General features: G+C 40.8%; 1 long non-coding RNA gene across 1 annotated transcript; it reads right to left on the bottom strand.

The window, feature by feature from the left end:
* Positions 1–1,764: 1,764 nt before the first annotated feature.
* Positions 1,765–5,455, bottom strand: LOC119334435. The gene is made up of 4 exons (XR_005161327.1): positions 4,328–5,455; positions 4,157–4,248; positions 4,004–4,069; positions 1,765–2,089 (listed from the first exon to the last, which is right to left on the bottom strand). It is a non-coding gene; the product is annotated as an uncharacterized LOC119334435 (long non-coding RNA).
* Positions 5,456–13,976: the final 8,521 nt, after the last annotated feature.

Below are 13,976 nucleotides of genomic sequence, written 5' to 3'. Positions count from 1 at the left end.
TGAAAAACACATGATTTTTTAGAAGGACTGATGTATGTCATGTTTATCATACAAACAAAGTAAAATTTCGGAGATTGAACTAAAAATGATTAGTTTTAGATAATTCATATGGTTACTATTCTTGCAATCCAAACATGAAAAGCTGAGTCTCTTGCATTGAGTGTGGCACAGTGTTGTACTGTTGTTATAATGATATCAATGCAAATGTTGTACTTCTAGGTTATCCCCTCGAGCGGGGGTTTTGTAGGGTACTTATGAGTTCCTATGTTTTGCTAGAATGTTGATTAATTTTCGTTCCGAAAATTTCGGGAGCTCGATATGTCCTATTTTTCTTTTCAAATTCGATGAATTTTTGAAAAATCGATGAACTTCTTTTCAAATTCGATGAATTATTTCAAGTTCAATTTTTTTTCAAAATCAGTGACCTTTTTTCAAATCTATGTTGGAAAAGTCAACGGTCAGATAGTTGACCGATAAATAGCTGACGTGGCGACGTTTGACCGAGCGAAGGAAGCTAGATTGCGATTGGGCGAAGCAACGAACGAGCGAACACGTTTGTTGTTCCGGCCCAAGAGGGGTTCTGCGTGAGCTCCTCCGGTTACTTGCCAGTTTTTACTGTATTTGTTTTTATGTTCCTTTTCCTTGAAGAAACATACATTTTTTAAAATGCAATCATTTTTCCAGATTTGCGATCATTTTCGTTATAAAATTAAACTTTTTTTAAAAAAGAGAACATTTTACCATTGCTAACATTTTTTTGGAAATGTGAACACTTTTTCGAATTTGGTAACATTTTTAACGTAATATTTGTTTCAAATTTGCAAACAATTTTTAAAACACAATCAAATTTGCAATCATTAACGTAATATTTGTTTCAAATTTGGAACATTTATTGAAAATGCAAACATGCTTTCAAATTTGTATTATTTTCAAAAGGAAAAACTTTTAAAATTTGTGAATATTTATCTAAATTTACAAAGAATTTATGAATATGTTCACATTTCTGAAAAAACTGAACAATTCTTAAATTTTGATTTAAATAACAAATAAACATGTAAAGAAAATAGAATAGTCGGTAAAATTATAGAAGGTTCCCAAAACCGGGTTGTAATACATTGCTTTGTAAAAAGGACCAGCCTTTTAACATCGCTCTGTCTAGTCATCTGTGTGGAAGAATTCCGAAATCACTAATTAGGGGTTACCCCTCGCAAAGGTCACTCCTAGTGGCTTGTGGAGGTGACGACATACTAGGCTATCAGAGAGAGATTTGGGTTCAATGGCGGTTGTTGTCAGTGATGAGAGTTGTCCTGGGCATCCTTCCTCTCCTTGGAGGCATTGGCAAAGAGTACTTCCCTCATCACTGGTCGTGCCCGGTTGGAGCCGAAGCAGTGGTGCTGGCTTTTGGTATGACCGGATTTTTACACGAGGTTTGGTGGGGTGATCTTGAGCAGGGTTGGGTGGAAGCTTTGTGGTCAATGGGGGTTGGTGTCAGTGATGACGGCTCCTCTGAGCAATTTTCCATGAAGACATCGTGCAAAATCACTATGGGGTAGAGGTTGTGTTAGGAGGTGGTGGTCTGTTTGGCAGCATGTGGGGTGGTGGTCTTTTTTCCTTGGCCATGATTTTCGGCCTAGTTTTAATTATAAACGGGACCACTATGTATTTTTTTTTCTTTTGCCTTTTTCTATCTTCATGAAATCTCTAGAGCTCCTGCCTTGCATTGTAAATAAAGTATCTAAAAAATTGCGCATTTCAGAAAATCACTCGTCTAGAATCATTGTGATTATATTGAAATATTCAAAATTTTAGCAACAGTTATGTCAAAATGCATGTAGAAGGCGACATTAAACTTTTCAATGAGCCAACAATATGATTACATAATCTTGGTGATCTTGAAGTTACTCCCAGAGAGCTGGCCAAACCTTCATTCCCAGTGGTACACTTTTTCCAACTTCGCTCATTTCTTGGGAAATCGAACAATCTATATGATGATTATGTACCTAACCCAACAAATCAAGCATGCACACGTTTTCCGTACTTCAGTTCACGGTTTATTTACGGCGACAATTGTCCCGACGAAGATAGTTGCCTGCACATAGATTGGAAAGAACAGATTAAGACAATGACATATATGTGTACTTCACCAGTTATCAACGTTGATCTCTTCAGCGGTGAGGTAAACTATACTCCACCTAACAAAAGATTTCAAATCTCAACATATATAATGCATTACACCATGCCAAATATAGTGCATATAGATTGTGTTCTTAGTCAAACTTTCTAAAGTTTGAGCAAGTTGGCTAGACCAAACTTTACAAGTTTGAGAAATTCTATATGCACCGTGTATTGAAATGAATGGGGTACTATTTAAATTTACTAAAAGAGTTTCATACCTAAAATAACAGATTTATAAATATGAATAGAAAATTACTACCAATACCCAAAACTTATTCATTTGTATTATTGGATCAGACAACTGTTTGGAGAAGCTATGACACAGGAACCTTTTTTTGGATCTTCCGTAAAAACTCAAGTTCCAACGGAAAGCTTCTACCTCATATGTTCATTTATCCCCACGAAAAAGATACCATATTCGATATTAAGTAGGTTTACGGCTGGCTTTTCAGCAAATTCGGCACAGTTCAAATATGTTCCTTGGGCACCATTGAAATGGCTAATGCCATATGTCTGATATGGTCCCATTTAGTTAGATTTTGATCTTGAGTACGCCTACATAGCCCTAGAGTTGAATTACACTCGGTCTAAACTTAGTTTTAACATATCATTGTAATTTCAGAATTACCCAATTGTAATTTCACAAATAACCTACAAATTATTCACGTCTACTACAATATGATTTAACCAGTACAGATCTACAACTTCTAGACAGATCAGCTCACAGTTCATAATGGCAAGCTTTGTATCCTCCTGAATGCAAGCTTGAGGATTAGTTATTTGGGTAAATATAAATGGAGTTTGATTGACTCAAAGTGTCACATTTACACAACATATTTTTTTTGCGTGTACACAACATATATAACCATTAGCTTGCAAAAAAAGACTATATACTCGATAAGGATTCACCTTTAATAATAGCTTGACAAAATAGCAAAGTACATAATATTTACCCAGGAGAGTCGACTGATGGTGAAACTATACACCACACAAAGTAAAATGGCTCGGTAATATTGATACATATCAACATTACACATGAGTGTATTAAAGTCATACAATTAAGATGCCTAAAATTCATGTACAACTTTTCAATCTAACTGCCTAAAATTTCCCTGCCCGGTAAACACAAAATTAGTAGAGATTGCCACAGGGATGATACGGACATGACCAGTCGTCACTGACAGAGTCACATGAAAATTTCCAAGAGCATCCGTTGAATTGGTTTACCTGACACAGCACGTCATGTTGAAATTAACGTGTTATCTTGTGGCTGAGGTTACTGGTGACGACTTGAACAGGAGTCTGAACCATGTGGTATTTTCCAAAGGTGAACCAACGCGTCACACATGCGTAGTGTGACTAGTGTCCCGTAGAAGTAAAGGTTTTAAAGATTCTCATAAAAAAGTAAATAAAGAAAAACTACCTCTTAGGATTCCTAAAAACTTACAACTTTTTTGACAAAACACTACAATCTCAGCTGTGTCGTGCACCTGACAGGCTTGCTTACATGCCGCCCGTTTTCTTTCTTCCGCAGAAAGAAAGAAAGAGGACCTTTGGCTAGGGTTTCTCATGCCTCCCACCGGGTCGCCGTCGGCAGTGGCAGACCCAGGAATTGTTGACGCCCCAGGCGAACAACTAATGGCTAAAAACTACCCAGAAAAAACTTCAATTTCAAGGCATACAAGAATCAATCTATGTTTTGCATAACTAATAAGAAACCAAACATGATATTCAATGGCAGCATTTGTTCCATAATGGGTCAACTAATAAAGCAAGACAAATCAAAAGACAATATGTGGCATAGATAAATGATACAGAAGATTGATACCAAATCAAATGATTGGTTGATCCGAGCCTCCCATGAGTACATCTTCAATAGCAGACATCGCTAAACCTTCAATCATCAATTTTGAAATGCGAATCAGTGCATAATATAGCGGGCAAAACTAATTAACAATAGATGCAAAATGTGAAAACTTACGTGTAGGACGAGTCAAAACACCTTTACGTGTGCGATAACCTTGAAATCGGGTTCGCCGTACTAAGATGGCATCTATAAACAATAGATGGCATCTATAAACAAAAACAGGGCATCAAGCCATCAAAACTGTACTAAGAAACAGAGAAAACAGTCAGGAGAGAAAGTGACTACCTCGCTGGACGCCGAGCTGCCTGCAGGCTGCAGCCTCGCACCACTCGCGCCCTAGCCGGGTTCGCCGCCTTGCGCCCTCGCCGCGTCGCCGGACACGACGAACAGGACAGCAGCCGTAGGCCGCAGGCCACAGCGGTGCAGCCGGGGGGAGGGGGTGGGCGCTGGAAGGGGGAGATCCGGGGGGTGCTGGAAAGGGAGATCCGGGGTGCACGGAGCTGGACCTCGACGATTGGTGGCGACCGGCGACGGCGGGCGCCGGGCGGCGACCGGCGATGGCTTAGGGTTCGTCAGGTACTCAGGTCGGGGGCAGAGCGCTGGCTGTGCCTGGTTGCGATGCGAGATGCTGCGGCCTGCGTGTGACTTGGCCTGGGCGGCAGGGCCAGTTGGCCTGGGCTTGGTACTGGGCTGCGCCCCAGGCCAAACTTTTTTTTTTGGAAATATAGGCCGACAATTTTTCCCACGGCCCAGGCAATGGCCTGGGCTGCCTGGGGCCCAAATCCGCCCATGGCCGTCGGTCTATCTCGTCTTCTGTGGTCTTAGGGCCATGAAGGCGTGGTGGATCCCGCCCTTGCCGGCGGGAGGGCTCCATTTTTTCATACTCTTTTGAGTTTTGTTAGGGTTTGTATCCTGCTCAGAGAGTCGAGGCGGCGGCGACTCTCTGCAGATGGAATAAGGTTCGTCCCGCCTTGTCCCCATCCCGGTGGTGTTTCTAGCTTCGTCGGAGGGCATGTGGAGGATTGTCTCTGGCGGATCTTGCGGGATTCGGTCGGCCTTTGTCTTCGGTGGATTCACGTGGATCTTGTCTTTGTTCGTCTATGTTCGTGTGTCTATAGGTTCCATTCTTCTGATCTATGCTTATCTTCATCGGAGGCGGATGTTTTTTCTGGTGCGCTCGTCTTATGGGGCCTTAGCACGACGACTTCCCGACTGTTTACTACAATAAGGTTTGCCCGACTCCGATGACGGAGGGACGAAGATGGCGGCGTGCCCTCGGCTCACTCCAGTCCTAGTAGTCGTCGCTAGGTGGTCTACGGACCTAGATGTATTTTTTACTTCTAGTGTTCTTTGTACTACCTTGAATGTATTTTTTACTTCTAGTGTTTTTATACTACCTTGAGAGTTGATGAATATATCAGAAGTTATTCTCCAAAAAAAAAGAGAGAGGCTTGCTTACATGCAGGTCGAGCGAGAGCACCGATGAGTTGGAGGAGTACTAGCAGCAGGAACACAGCGATAGAAGATTGCCTCCTGCTTGTCGACATCTTCAAAATCAGAGCTCAAAAGAAGTATGCTGAGGCACTCAATGAGGGATTCAAGGTGTCGGTCTTGGCTTATATAGTAGCATCAGATCAACTCTTACCCAGAAGTCAAACTATTATGGATGACTAAGCCACATGGTCCTTTGTGGAGCTCTCGCCCCCGACAATGTAGTCCGGCATTTGTGGATGACTTAGTCACATGGAGTCGGCACTCCATGCCGGCATCCAGGCGTCACTATTGGACTAGGGTGCGTCAATTGCCACGTTAACAGGCTATGTCCATAATCTCTGTATCTCGGCAAATAATCTCCTAAAAAGGTGGTTAGGAGCCTGGTCTCGTAATACTTCCGAGCAATATCTTCACGTGCAAATACTCTCACTTTGCTTCCTCCAAATACTTAACAGCATGCCGTCATTTGCCTCGTAAAAATGTTCTTGGCCAAAATCATTTCTATATTTCTCTTTTCTGGAAAACGTATATGTCGAGTCAAAATATTTAGACCATTGGCCTGAACCGTGGGCTGATAAATTATTGTAGAAATAAAATACTTATGGTTCTTGTTTGTTTAGGACACTGGATCAAGAAAACCAATTTACTGTTTGTTTCAGAAATAACCCCCTGGCCTCCTCATATATACTCTCGTCAACGCTTCCAAAAAGCTGACCACAAAGACACGGAGCACTGAGAGATGCTCTACTTGTTGAACGCGTCCATTGATGTGGATTTGGTTTGGAGACTGACCAAACAAGATGACCAAAGTGAATCAAGTAAAATCCAAACCCTACGCAATTTTCCAAAACCAACCGTTGAAATTCATGGGTGTGTGTAGTTGAGCCTGCGACACGAATGATTGAAATGACCAGTCATCAATAGAGTCAAAGTCATGCGCATTTTCTTTGAGAAGCATCCGTTGAATCAGTATCTCACACACCACACTATGTTCAAATTAATGTGTTATTTGTGGCAAAGTTGAACAAGTCTAAATCATGTGCAGTTTTTCTAAGGTGAATCAATCAGTGCGTACACATGCATGTTGTCCCGTACAAGTAGTGACGTAAATGTTTAGAGAAACAAAGCAAGCAGAACTATGTGCGTTGCTGCTGGTCTGTTGCAAGTCGTTGGTTCGGTCGGATATCGTTGTTTCTTCTTCTTCTGCCTCTTCTTTATCTTTTTGACTGTCTATGTCTCGACTAAGTCTTGATACTGTGTCATTGCAGAGCCAGGTGTAATTGGAATCGTGTTGGTATTAATACATTACCATTAAAAAAATCTGAGGCGGCTACATCGATGCCGGTTATAGAGGGAAGCAAGAGAAAAATGACACAAATTGACTTGGGCAGACCATCTACTGGGACATGGAGAAAAAAGGCGGATGAAGCATGGATGCCCTCCACAGCTGTGCGGTGAACCGTGGAGTTCACTAACGGTGATGCGATCTCGTCAAGGAACTTCTTTTCCATGTTTAGTGTTTATGCATATGACTCAGACTATAAGGAGTTACACTTTTCTAAACCGACTGAGACTTATGAAATTCTCAGTCGACTTAGAAGTATCAAAACCATTAAGCATATAAGTTCAGTGGAACTTTTCAAAACCAGTTGTTGCACTAATGTATGATATCAAGCATGTGTTGCAATCATGTGTGGCTCACAACATAGTCACATAAATATTGCCTCCTGCTCCAAGTCACTGCTATTTATTATTTAAGCACCAATTTTGCATTTCGCAGGTCTACAAATTTCTTGATCTGTTGAGTTTGGCAACTGACTTGAATAAAATTTAGTCTAAACCATGTGCAGTTTTGTGAAAGCATTTGTTGTATCTCTGAATCAGGCTTTCGCACGGCTTTATATATAAAGCAACAACCAGACAGAGTACACGGCTGAACGATACAAGGCAGCTAGATGGCATTTTCGAAATCACTCTCTTGGAATCATCTATATATTACAAATTCAAGCTGTAATTCTGTCAGAATGCACCTAGAAGGAAACGTTAAACTTTCCGATGACCCAACATTGATCACTTTTAGCTGGGCATCCTAGTTTTGAGCTTACTCCCAACAAACTGGTCAAAATGTTGTGTTACAAGTTTTCCAACTTCATTTTACTTCTTGGGAAACTGAATAACATATATCATAATACTCTAATTAACCCAAGGAAGCAAAAGTATGCACAGTTTTGTTTGAACTTCAGTTGACGGTTCATTTACGGCGACAGTTATCTGGACGAAGATAGTTGCCTGCAAATAGATCCAAAGAACAAAATAAGATAGTGACATATATATCTTCATATGTCGAGCAACCTGCTTTTTTTCTTAATCTGCACGGATCTCTTCAGTGGTGAGGTAAACTTCACTCCACCTGACATACTAAAATCTTAATAGATATAATACATTTAATTATAGACTATGAAACTGCTCTCATATACTCCCTCCGTCCCAAAATAAGTATCTCAACTATAGTACAACACTTTACTAAAGTTAATACAAAGTTGAAACACTTATTTTGGGACAGAGGGAGTAACAAATATTTTTTAAGTCAAAAAAATATAAACTTTGACCAAGTTTATAGAGACGCGGCAAACTTCACAAAATCTGACTTACGATAAAATCTAGAATATGCACTATAATTTGAAATGGAGAAGTTAAACCACATGACACACTTTGAAAAATGAGCAGGTTGTTTTAACTATAGTGAAGTCGTGCTCTCAAGACGTTTGCTTACAAACTATTGGAGGTTTCCAGTTTAAGTTGGGGTGCGGACAGTGTGCTGAGTTGGAGGAGACGCGAATGATTTCAATAAATTGCTATTTAGTCAGATTGGAACAATTGGATTCGAAAAAAAAAAAGACAGACTGTGAAAGAAGGGGGCTGCACACTAGCAGCAGTAACATGGCAATGTAACAAGGCCTACTGCTTGTGCTCGTCATCTCGGTCACAAGAACTATATACCGAGGCACTCAACAAATCATTCAAAGTGTCCATAGCTTTTCGTGGCCCTGGCTTGTATAGTACCTTCAGAGTCAACACTTAACACAATTGTATTACTTTAATGGATGATTTAGCCACGTGATCCTTTGCGGGTCTATTGCGCTCTTGACTCCGAAGCCCGTTCTTGGCCAGTAAACAGTTCCAGAAACAGTATATATTAAGTTAAAATATTTGGACCATGGCCCAAAACCGTTTATTTGTTTGTAGGTTCTAGGTATTAACAAAAATCATTTATTATAATCCCACTATCGTTCCAGTCTTTATGCCTGCAGGCGTATGTTCAAAGATGAGCTCTAGTGGTTGCTTCTCTGAGCCAAAAGGTTATCACATGACTCCATATGCCTGACTGGGTACAATGCTTCAGATAGGCAGTGCTTGATTTTTTTAGCATGTTGTTGCTCTGTTAATGTTCTATGTGTTGCACTTATTCCTAGACACTATTTTCCTTTTTTAGCCTTCCTAGCTTTATTTGTACATAAACTTTATTTGAAAATCTATAAAAAACACTGTGGGGAGAAATTCCTATAGTTTGGGGTCAAAAAACAAAAATAATTTCTTTGTTTTAGAAACAACTCCTTGGCCTCCTCCTCACATATTCTCTCAATGGTACTATAAAAGAGCTGTGATGCGAACCACAAGGAGATGACTGTTATGGAGATGCCCTACTTGTTAACTTAGCTCTTGGGGCGGTAGTACAGCATCTGGTCAAACTGAGGACAAGTATAGTTTATGTGAGTTGATGTGGACGTGGTCCGGAGACTGAGTAACCGAGATGACCAGTCCCAATGAATCAGCTAAAATTCAATTCATTACAACTTTCCAAAACCATCAGTTGAAATTTCCGAGTCCGATGGACGCAAATCTTTTGGTGTGTACAGTTGGATTGTGACAGAATCGATTGAAGTTGTCCGTTGTCAAAGGACTTGAATTTTCTAAACCTAGGTATATATCTGAACCCTATAACCATATACGGTCCACAAGTGCACTTTTCAAATTTACAAAAAAAAGCATGGTCGATAGATACAAGTATGTGCATATGAAATTTGAAACCTAAATATGACTGTATGCAACCAGTACAAAAATGGCAAGGGAACCAGGAAACGATGCAAGTTAGAGTAACTTGTACTGCTCATTGGTCACTTTACCGTATAACTACATTCATATCCGTCCTATATATCTCTCAAGGAAAGGTAGGCAATATCTATAATACTGTGAAAGTCTTGTACTTTTTTTTTTGCGTATTGTGCAATACCGCACAATCCATCGCTATCTTAACCATTTGGTGTGCTCTTGTTGGGGCACGTGAAAGTCTTGTACTTGAGAGGATTGCTTACATGCAGGTTGTTGGATGGTGATCACGGTGCCGAGTTGGAGTTGGATCACCAGTAACAGCAGTGCGATAGTACAAAATCTGCTTGTCAACATTTTCCCAGAGCCTGCCGTATGTAGTGCTTCTACGGAGGCACACGACAGGAACCAAACTAACACTGAATGGTGGAGGATTGGAGGTGCCGGTATCCTATATTGGTAGACCAAGGTTCTGACCTGGTTCAGGCTGGCCAGGTCAATACACCTCCTTTGGTTTACCTGCTAGCCAGCTCAAAAACGGCAAGGAAAAATCTGCTTCCAAGTTGCAACATTGTTTCTTTTTTCCTCACAATCGCAACACCCACATAAGACAAACAATACTTACATTCTAGTCTAAAAAGGTAGATTCCTTTCGATTGAAAGGGTGTTGCAAATACATATTACAGATTCAAAATGTGGTGCAAAATAGACATACTGCAGACATTCAAGTGCAAAGCATGTCCGGCTAAATTAAGTTTAGCATGAACCTTTTATTTTCATACTAATTTGAAAGTATATTTCACATATGTACACCATTTTTACCTAGTAAAACGCCCAGTACACCTGCCAGGAGGGAGTATTTCTTATTGTTTGAAAATGTCAACAAGATGCACGTGCATCTATAACTCGAAAATAAGAACACTTGACAATTTTCGCTTGGAGATTTAAAGAAAAAATAAGTAGAGAGGCGAGAAATACATTTAGGAGAGTAGAAGGTCGGCCAATCGTCTCATCTCTTCTTTGTGGTATGTAAACTCTCCATGTCTCACTTAGATACTCATGATCCCAATTGGTTGTTTCGACCAAGTATTTCAAATAATAGACCCCACATTTATTATGAGTGCTTAGTTCTAGTTAATAATGGGATGATAAGTAAGATATTTAATTATCTATATGTTGCTTTGTGTGAAGGGACGATATTTAGGGTATGAGATGCTTTCATCTTCTCTATTCATTATCTTCAAGCCACACACACAAATGACTAACATGTACTACCTCCGTCTTGGTTTATTAGTCCTCTTCGTATTTTGTGTCAAAATTTGACCATATATTTAAATGACAAAACGTTAACGTATGTCATAAAAAATTTATCGTTGGATTCCTATTTGAACATAGTTTCGAATGATATTATTTTCAGTGGAATGCATTAACATTTTGTTAATCAAATCCATGGTAAAAGTTAGACACAAAATACTAAGGGGACCAGTAAACCAGGAACACTTGGAGAGGCCTAGGTACTAATTCCCGTTAACAAAAAGTGACATCTTGGGCATGTTACTGTCTACATCAGTTTAAACGTCAGCACACATATATAATCTGTCTAGGTGTCTGTATGGCTAATGCATGTCCCAAGAAAGAAAAGGTCCAACTCAAAAAGGGAAACAGTGCTTTCCAACTCACCATGACTCAACGATGTCATCGATCACATCGTCCTTGTATTAATCCTATTTGCGATAGGGTCAAAGGCCATATATTAAAGTTTACCAACCGTTGCAATGCCATCCTTACAGAAAAAATAACACACATAGGTCTTTGGGGAAATCGACGATGTCTTCCTCCTGCACTCACCGGCATCGTATCGTGAGCGGAATTTCATGCCGCATCTGGAACTCTGAACTACTAGTGAAGCCAGGAAACGTTGTTAACACAACAGCTGGAAAGTGGTCGATCGGAAGACGCCAGCAACACTGATCTGAAACACAGATCGTCATCCTAAAGAAGATGGCGGCAAAGAGATCTAGGCTGCCACCCAAGCTCTGGCCAGGCAGATACGAGGACACATAACCTTGCAAGCTCCCCGACGATGCCGGAGTTGGCAAAGCATCAGAGAAGGAGCCTGAGAACCAAAATGCATAGCTACATCGTCCACTCTGCCAACTCCTTCGAACCACCACATAATACTAAGAGACAACCAGATCCTCCATTCCAGAAGAGCACCGATCAGACGATCCTCCGCCCTCCTCTCCATCAGAGATGAGGTGCACCAACAGAGTCAGTGAAACTATAATCTTGATCCTCATGGCTTCGGCGGTGAAACAACGATGTATTGGGTTTTTAAGGGAGGTTGCTAGCTTTTATTCCGGGCATGAGACAAGGCTTATTTGTATGTCCCAATTGTTCTGTGATTGGTTAGCTGACCTCACTTTGTCATGTCGTACACAAGAATATCTTCAATGTTTAATTAGGATCCACCACTTAATCAGCAGCGAAGATAACTTACTCAACATAGATTACGTGATAGCTTAATCGTTTGGCTCTTGTTTTATTAATACGTTTGTATATGTCCTAACGCCATAACAAGTTGGTGACTGATATGGACTCCTGGATATGCTTTAAATGTGAACACTCGAGGGAATATCACAAGAGCATCCGGTCAAACTTAATGTGTTCATTTCTGATGGTGTAGCTGAGGCAATCGCCAGTGGCATCAAAGTCCATGGGGACACTGTTGCTCGAAAAGGCCATGAGCAAAGTGCCATGAGCAATTTTCAAAGAGAGGCCATTGAATCAATTTTCGACGATATCATGATCTAGGTTTGGGGGACGTACGACGCGTGTGGCTCTTGAACCTTAGGCATGCGTTCAACTTTTCCAAATGTAGCTATTGAATGAAACAGTGTTGTGCAGTGACGCAAAACGTCTTATGGAAATGTTGTTAGGAAATACTATATCATGGTTCCGACTTACCCGACCAAAAGTCAAGTATTTACAGCAAGTCCAGCGGTTTGTGCGTGTACAATGAAATTGATATCGTCAAAAGATTACAAACTTCAGAATTCTCCAAATGCATTCATAGAGAGGTTAAACCTACTGGGCATGCCCTGGTTGTTTTTGATACATAATCGATATCATTCAATATAATGGTTGTAAACTTCTGGAGTGTGAAAATGCACCGATGGAGAGTATTAAGTTCCCACTTATCCAGGACCATGATTTATGGCACGCAAGCGCGGGGGCCTGGATGTCCCTAGTGCCTACTTTTTATTTTGGCTTCCGATTTTCAAAGTTTTATATCTTTTAAATGAAAATTCCAAATTAAGTTATGTTTTCATATGCGTGTTTCTCATGACATGCACTTTCAAATAAGATCCGTTTTGAACATATTTTGACGAGTATTAAATAATATGTTAAGTTTCATTGTTGAAACTTAGTATGAGCGACTGATAAAAACCAATTATTTTATGTCTACGACCGACATAAAAAACTGGCTGAAATTATATCTCTGAAACTGGTTGAAACTTGGCAGTTTTATATGCAAAAACCGTAAGTTTCATAGTTGAGACTTAAAACTTTTTGATGGCTTTTCTTTTTTAATATGCCCTCATACGGGATTGAACTACTGAGTGAATTGCGAAGCTAAACGAGTAGGCGACAGGACTTGACAGGTGAGTGCCCCCCTCCCCCTACGCTTTTCTGCACTTATCCATCGGTGAATGTATATATGCACACAGCTGCAAAGGTGGTGAAATTCTTGAAGCTGGTATTATTTATCCTATGTGTGATAGCAATTGGGTTAGTCTTGTCCAGTCTATTACCAGAATGGAGGGTTATGTAATGCCCCAGCCACAACCCTGGCTCCCGGACGTTATGCCCGGAGAGATCTAGACTGGCCTCACATATCAGTACTAGTCTTTCCACGCACCTTTCTCCTAACACTTGAGCACCCAGGATCAACTTTTCAGGTGGTCCCTCAATCCTTAAATTGGTCCAAGCAAGGCACACTTAACTTTTTGGTTCCGTGCGAATGGGCTTCAGGAAAAGAATGAATTCCTTGTCATTATGAGTCATCTATCATTCTATTAAGCAGGATGCTACAATGCACCGCTACTCAATGTAACCGACGCCCTCATTGGCCTAGCAAGAACATTCCATCTTAGCACACGTCTATGCGTCCCAGTGTTAGAATCTTCATGTGCACATGTCGTGTGCCACATGGGCCACACTCGCTATCTCCATGCCTAGCCCACTGACCCGCACATGCCTGTGTAGCCGCGAGGGTCGTATCAGGTAACATTTGTAATGGCCCAGCCGCAACCACGCCTGGAGGCATCTG

The sequence above is a fragment of the Triticum dicoccoides genome, chromosome 7A (assembly GCF_002162155.2).
Source record: "Triticum dicoccoides isolate Atlit2015 ecotype Zavitan chromosome 7A, WEW_v2.0, whole genome shotgun sequence".
Taxonomy (NCBI): domain Eukaryota; kingdom Viridiplantae; phylum Streptophyta; class Magnoliopsida; order Poales; family Poaceae; genus Triticum; species Triticum dicoccoides.
Note: the sequence above shows the minus strand (reverse complement) of the source record. Positions and strands in the feature narration are given on the sequence as shown.